Source organism: Mandrillus leucophaeus, unplaced genomic scaffold (genome assembly GCF_000951045.1).
Source record: "Mandrillus leucophaeus isolate KB7577 unplaced genomic scaffold, Mleu.le_1.0 Scaffold233, whole genome shotgun sequence".
NCBI classification, from domain to species: Eukaryota; Metazoa; Chordata; class Mammalia; order Primates; family Cercopithecidae; genus Mandrillus; species Mandrillus leucophaeus.
The window spans coordinates 4078223-4086216 of record NW_012102399.1 but is presented as its reverse complement, the minus strand read 5'-3'; the positions used below and the strand labels follow the sequence as shown (position 1 = coordinate 4086216).

The following is a 7994-nucleotide window of genomic DNA, read 5'->3' as shown; positions in this document are numbered from 1 at the left end:
CAGGATGGTCTCGATCTCCTGACCTCGTGATCCGCCCGTCTCGGCCTCCCAAAGTGCTGGGATTACAGGCTTGAGCCACCGCGCCCGGCTTCTTTATTTTTTTTTAACCCTATTCTCCCTGCTCAATTGATTATTCAAAGCATAAGAATCCCCTCCCACTCCCCAACTGCCTTAACTGGCAATGGCAATGAATAAATTTGCATTTCAAAGCAGGTATGACTTCAATTTCTTAGTGAACAGAAACCATAAAGGAATTCTGGAAAACACATTGATAGTCAACTTCAAGTAAGTAATAAAGAAATGTGTAGTCACTATCAATACAACTTTTTATTTAATATATCCAAAGACCTCTAAACACTAATGAGGTGACTTTTTACATGGTAATAAATCACTGTGTGGTAAGTAAGAACCTCAAAATAAATAAATATAAGCTATGATGCATACAAAGACAATACCAGTGGGGTAAACTGACTGGCCTAATTCTTAAAGGATTCTAACTAATAATGTAGAAAACCACAAATTTAAGCTGAGAGAGGTCTCTTTCAAGAACTTTAACACTGGTATCTGGCAGCTCAGCTTTAGCATGTCAGCAGAGTCCTCCTCATATAAAACCAGGAAATGAAGTGAATTTCAGATTTGTTGTTTTTCATTAACTGTGACTCCATCCTGCATCCAGCATCCAGGAAGTATACATATAGTAATTAATCTAAACCAAACCTGTCTTGCCTCTTTGCTTAGATCTGGCAAACACCGACTCACCTTGACCCAAGTATGTCGGGAAGCACCACACAGGAGGACTGTGGAGCCTGAGACCTGAGGTATACAATTCCGCTTAGTTTCTAGAAACTGAAATGCTAAGTGTTTATAATTCTATAGAAATGTTTATCCAATTCTTAGTAAGCCTTTGTTCAGTTTCTGAACTTTCTGCCTAGCCTTGAAAGTCACATAAGGAAACTGGCCTGCTCTGTAATCCTTTGAAAATTAGATGATGCTAAGAAACATCAAGAGTCCATATGTCTTGGTAACTAGGTCTTATACTGGAACTAAGCAGTATAACACTTAGAGCTAAGCAGAAAAAGATACGCTGACTTGTGGCAAGTTCTAATAAAAAAATTAATGTTACGCTTTTTATAAGTGTATGATTATCTTTGATAAGATTACCCAAATTTACCTATAATGCCAGGACAAGCTATTATTCACATTGACTGTGACTGCTATTCTGATATATATAATAGGAGAAAGGAGCATGTGCTACACAGCTGAAATGCATTAGCTTTTTAAAAGTGAAGGAAAAAAAGTGAAGGAAAAGTTCAAAGAAGATTCTCTGTAGCCATCCTAGTTGGAAGACAGAACAGTTGCTTTACCATCTCAATGTATAACAAATATTTCCATTCCTTGATTGCTATGAAACTCACTTTCAAAACAAAGTTGTTCCTTAAAGGGAGAATGGTGGAGGGGAATGATTCAAGCATTCAGTGTTCAAGCAAGAGGAGAAAATATATTAAGAGATAAGAATGGCCATCGCCAAATCAATGAACCAAGGATATTTTAAACAGAATTATCTGTAAATGAAAAAAAATAGTTTTATGTACCCAGGATTGGGGACTGGACTAGAACAGTCATAATTCAGGAGAATAAGAATCCAGTGCCTTTTAAAAATAGCTCATTTGCATTGAGGGGAGAGGTGAAAGAGGAAGGGATAACTTTAATCTGATTTATTGGAAAAACGAATTACTATATGAACTTCAGACTATTTTACATTATGTGAAAGGTTAATTTGGTTTGAAAGTCTATTTTTTTGGGTACTTCTTGGCTTACTTGGCGATTATGCGTCTCCAAGCTACATAAATAACATAAATATAACACCAATTATAGCTTCCCTTCTTTTCTCCAAGTCTTACAGCAAATATATATAATCTTCAAATCAAAATGCTAAAAAGTTACTACAAATTCAAACTGCTTACCATGATACCACCATTTTGTTTTCTTTGGATTCTTGTTACATGTTCGCACATAAAAAGAATTATCTGGTGGTCGTCTCTGAAACAAAAAATAATTTAAATAGGTAAGTCAAAAAACAGAAAAACTAAGAGGGTGACAGTTTTAATAAAAGCTTAAGCAAGATTAACAGAATGCGTAAAAAACATATATCTAAAAGAATAAAAACTACAGATGTATTCCAGGAAATGTGTATGCTTAACACCTAAATTTAAAAAAGGCATAATAAGGGTGTTTGAGTGTGGTCTGTGTTAGGTTCCAGCCTGGCCAACATGGTGAAACCCAGTCTCTACTAAAAATACAAAAAAAGTAGCTGGGCATGGTGGTGCGCGCCTATAATCCCAGCTACTTGGGAAGCTGAGGCAGGAGAATTGATTGAACCCAGGAGGCAGAGGTTTCAGTGAGCCGAGATCGTGCTATTGCACTCCAGCCTGGCAACAGAGTGAGACTCTTGTCTGAAAACCAACCAACCAACCAACCAAACAAAAAAATTAAATTAATTATAAGGGGAATGAAGAAGGACTGATGAGAAAAGGCAAATTTACATAATTTAACATAAATTCACATAATTTAAACATAGCCGGGAGTGGTGGTGGGCACCTGTAATCTCAGGTACTTGGGAGACTAGGGCAGGACAATTGCTTGAACCCAGAAGGTGGAGGTTGCAGTGAGCCGAGATGGTGCCACTGCATTCTAGCCTGGGTGACAGAGTAAGACTCTGTCTCAAAAAATAAATAAATAATAAAACAAAACAAAAGGCCAGGCGCGGTGGCTCACACCTGTAATCCTAGCACTTTGGGAGGCCCAGGCGGGCAGATCACGAGGTCAGGAGATCGAGAACATCCTGGCTAACACGCTGAAACCCTGTCTCTACTAAAAATATTTAAAAAAAAAAAAAAATTAACTGGGCGTGGTGGCGGGCGTCTGTAGTCCCAGCTAACTCGGGAGGCTGAGGCAGGAGAACGGTGTGCACCCGGGAGTCAGAGCTTGCGGTGAGCTGAGATTGCGTCACTGCACTCCAGCCTGGGAGACAGAACCAGACTCCGTCTTGAAACAAACCAAAACAAAACCAAAAAAACAGAAAAGTCTACTAAACTAGATTTGTTTGGAGAAGTATAGCAACGTACACACCTCCACAAAGAACTATATTTTTACTGTAATAGGATACCATCAAAGATAGACCAGAAGATTCAGTTTCTAAACAGTATTTAAGAGAAAAAATGGGAAAAATATATATTGGCATTTCTGCTGTAATTGGCCTTTCTGCTGAACATATGCCCTGACTAGAACAATATGAGAAATATATGGCAGCTCTGCAAGGGAGCTACCTCAGATAAAGCGATGCCAACAACACTGAAGATACATTATGGAAGAGATTTTTCCTGAAATCTGTTGGATGCTGACCAGAGAAAAGAAAATGTATACTCTCTACAAAGACTTGGAAACATCAAATTTATATTAAAGTGATATTAAAGTTCATAGATACTATGATAGCTATCCTTAAGTCTCCTTTATGCCTTTCAGAATCATTCCAATAACTTGATTATTTTCCTATCATTAAATATTTTATAGTGTATATGCAGAATTTATTTTCAGACTTAAATCTGCTTAGTTAAGCTAATGAAAGTGAGAGATTAAGGGAATCCGCGCCTATAATCCCAGCTACTTGGGAAGCTGAGGCAGGAGAACGGTGTGCACCCGGGAGTCAGAGCTTGCGGTGAGCTGAGATTGCGTCACTGCACTCCAGCCTGGGAGACAGAGGGAAGCTATGTCTCAAAAAAAAAAAAAAAAAAAAGGAGAGAAAATAAGCTTTCAGCAAGTATAGATACATACGCAAATGGGGTCATTATTTAATAATAACTTCTGGTAGTCTCAACACATATATATGTAACACAGACAACTTTAGAATTCATTATTTATTTTATAAAATTTCACGAAACATATCTGAAACATTTATTCTGAGGATGTTATTCTTCAGAAGGAAGCTACATAAAGAAACTAAGGCTGGTGGCCAAGAGTTGTGAAAGCACTCAAGGAAAAATTCTGAAATCCTAGCCAAAATATTTTACAAACTGTCTGATATAGTTTGGGTATCTGCCCCTTCAAATCTCATGCTGAAATGAGTGATCCCCCATGTTGGACAGGGGCCTAATGGGGAGGTGTTTGGGTCATGGGGGCAGATCCCTCAGGAATGGTTTGGTGCCCTCCTTGCAGTCATTAGTTCACTTGAGATCTGGCTGTTAAAGAGTCTGGGACCTCCTTCCTCTGTCTCTTGCTCCCTCTCTTGCCATGTGACTTGCCTGCTCTCCCTTCACCTTCCACCATGAGTAAAAGCTTCCTGAGGCCTCATCAGAAGCAGATGCCAGCACTATGCTTCTGTATAGTCTGCCAAACTATGAGCCAAATAAACTTCTCTTCTTATAAATTAGTCTCAGGTGTTTCTTTAGAGCAACACAAAACATTAATACGCTGTCTCATGTTAGAATTGATATACCGCTAATTAAAAACCAGTAAAATCTGACTTCTAAGCTGGGTAAACGCAGAGTATTCCAAACAGACTAGAGTTTAAAAATAAATCATCCCTAATTCATTAGATGCCTTAAAATAAATAAGAATAGTATCTTTAAGAAAACAAGTAATTTATATCCTGTAAGGTTCCCTCACAATTTTTTTGGCAATGCAAAGTGGCTCACGCCTGTAATTCCAGCATTTTGGGAGGCTGAGGTGGATGAACTGCTTGAGCCCAGGAGTTCAAGACCAGCCTAGGCAATATGGCAAAATCTTGCCTCTAAAAAAATACAAAAATTAGCCTGGCATGGTAGTGCATGCCTGTAGTCCTAGCTACTTGGGATGCTGAGGCTGAGGTGGGAGGATCGCTTGAGTCTCAGAGGTTGAGGCTGCAGTGAGCCGTGATCCCTAGGCAACACCATCTCCAAAAAAAAAAAGGGATGTTCTTTAAATTATTGTGGTACTTGGAACAGAGAACATATACTTGTTATGGATATAAAACAAACTTAGGAATATGAAGAAGTTCCTTAAAACATCACTTCTGCAATAGAGTAACAATAGGGTTGGTCCCTAAAACTAACACTAAAACTAATCATACTCAAATCTCTAAGCTAAAAGATGGCACTAAATTCTACCTAATATGTCAAACTACTGAGGATAAATTTTAAGGTGATACAAGATAACAATGTATACAATACGAAAAGTGACAGATAAAATTCAATTTGAACATAATGTTATCTAGTTAACTACCAATAAACTTGTATCTCCACATGCCATCTTTGACAGGTGGTAGCATAAATGCATCTTTATTAGCTTGTTCATTTTAGTATAGTGGGTTTCTGCAGAATGTGCTACCAAAATGATTACGGTATCTTTGTGAAGCTATTTTCCATATCTCAATCCCTGTTATGATACTACCCACCTAGTTTTGAAGAAACAAATGATCTATAACAGCTAGATCCACAGGGACTTGCGGGATTACAAATCCATGATGGCTATATATAATCAAGAGTTTATAAGCAAATTCTAAGTATAGATACAGGTATGAGCCAAAGTCACGGCCATCCTTTTTCTAAATAGGATGGTCATAACTAAGAAGCAAAAAACTTATCCATTAGTAGAAAGAACACAGTTTGCTAGCCAGAAGAAAGTGTTATTGGATACCAGGACAGACTAACCCCCCAACCTAAATAAATAAATAAATAACTGAGTAAACCCATTCTGGGTCAAGACAAATACAGGCCAACAAAAGGTGGTAAAAGAATGGTGTATTTAATCTCTTGGCTAAAGTATTTATGACAAGACAATGGCTTAAAGAAAAATCTAATATTAACCATTTATATTTTTCCTGGAACTTCAGAAGCCTTTACTAAAATTACACTTTCAAATATAACATACAAACTACCAGTTTCAAAGAGGTGACACCGACCATGGCTAACTTCACTGTGCTTCTGAGAAATGTAAATGAGAGAGAACTATATTAGAAGAAGGTCATTTAGTTTTCTCCTGAGAATAAAAACTACCATATAGTTTTCCAACTATCATGGAAACCCATCTCCTTGTATATCCCCAGAGACAGAAGACTAGAAAAAGAAGGAACACAGTAATATAGGTCAGTGGATATGAAGTGTATGCTACCTCCAAGAAAGAAAAAATAATTAGTTTTGTCTCTCAACAATTTAGGGAATTAAAATTTTCCCTTAATGAACTAATTCAAGAAATATTTCAAAGTAGGCAGACAACAGACTTGTTAATCAGCAGGAAACAGAAGCACAAACAGAGTAAAAGTTTAGACTCAGGAATTTAGTAAATGGTTTTGTAACTCCAAAAGGTAGTACAAATAAAAAAGTTCACAACACAGGTAAATCTATGGACAGCAACTATAAGGCAGGAAGAAAAGGAGTTTGATACTACTAGTCTGAGACAATTTTATGCTCCTGCCCTCTTGTAGTCTTTATATGCTATAGAAATATTCCAGCTGAACAGAATCAGCATGCAGTCCATGGTTTTTAAAAACCAGTATTCCTCTACACCTCCCCCAAATTACAGACTCATTTTGTTGGATATGCCATCTAAACATTATAACAATTCATTTCCTATGAGCCTACGTCTCTGAAACCAACCTTCAACAGGAGCCTTAAGTTACATGGGGTGAACATCCCTAAATCCAAAATCTGAAACTTTTTAAGCATCAAAATGACACCAAAAGTGGAAAATTCCAGACCTGCCCTCATGTGACAGGTCAGAGTTAAAACTCTGTTTCATGCAAAAAATTATTTAAAATGCTGTATAGGTCCAGTGTGGTGGCTCATGCCTGCAATCCCAGCACTGTGGGAGGCTGAGGCAGATTGCTTGAGTCCAGGAATTTGAGACCAATCTGGGCAACATAGTGAAATCCCACCTACACCTCCTGCAAAATATACAAAAATTAGCTCGGCATGGTGGTACATTGCCTGTAGTCCCAGCTACTTGGGACACTGAGGTGGGAGGATCACCTGAGCCCGGGAAGTTGAGGCTGCAGTGAGCCATGATCGCACCACTGCACTCCAGCCTAAGTGACAGAGATTCTGTCTCAAAAAATAAATGAAGTTTTATATAAAATTACCCTCAGATTATGTGTTTAATGTATATGTGAAACATACATAAATTTCATGTTTACACTTGGCTCCCATCCCCAAGATAGCTCATTATGTATATGTAAATATTTGAGGAAAAAAAAAAGAAATCCAAAACACTTCTGGCACCAACCATTTCAAATAAGGGATATTCAACCTATAGTTTATAACTAACCATTCAATTTTCTAACACTTTAAGGAGAATGGTTCCAGCCAGCCACAAATCTGTCCTCCCCTCTGTGGAAAGCAAATCATTTATGAAATTAAGTTGTATATGCCTGATACTGACCTCAGAAAACAAATGGATTTAGTTGGCTACCTCACTGAAATTATTTTTATGGTCTCACAAAGAGACACGTTCAAAAGATACTTTCTATCCTTCCCAAGAACAATCATCATGTCTGTTTTATGATATAGAACTTTGAGGCCTCAATCATTCATTTATTTGTGCATGGAACTGTAAGCAGATCTGTTTTCTAAGGAAGATTCTAGCCCTGAATCATAAAAAAAAATCCTTAACCCATCTGTATGCTGAGGTGAGTTGTCTATTTTGCATACCTATTTTGGTTAGGCTTCTTTATTTATTTATTTATTTTTTTTACTTATTATTTTTTTTTTTTGAGACGGAGTCTGGCTCTGTTGCCCAGGCTGGAGTGTAGTGGCCGGATCTCAGCTCACTGCAAGCTCCGCCTCCCGGGTTTACGCCATTCTCCCGCCTCAGCCTCTGGAGTAGCTGGGACTACAGGCGCCCACCACCTCGCCCGGCTAGTTTTTTGTACTTTTTAGTAGAGACGGGGTTTCACCGTGTTAGCCAGGATGGTCTCGATCTCCTGACCTCGTGATCCGCCCGTCTCGGCCTCCCAAAGTGCTGGG

At 38.2% G+C, this 7994-nt stretch overlaps 1 protein-coding gene across 3 annotated transcripts in view; it reads right to left on the bottom strand.

Moving 5' to 3' along the window:
* The window catches only part of UBE2W (ubiquitin-conjugating enzyme E2W (putative)), an 87520-nt gene that overhangs the window by 14399 nt on the left and 65127 nt on the right, over positions 1–7994 (bottom strand). The window lies entirely within an intron of this gene.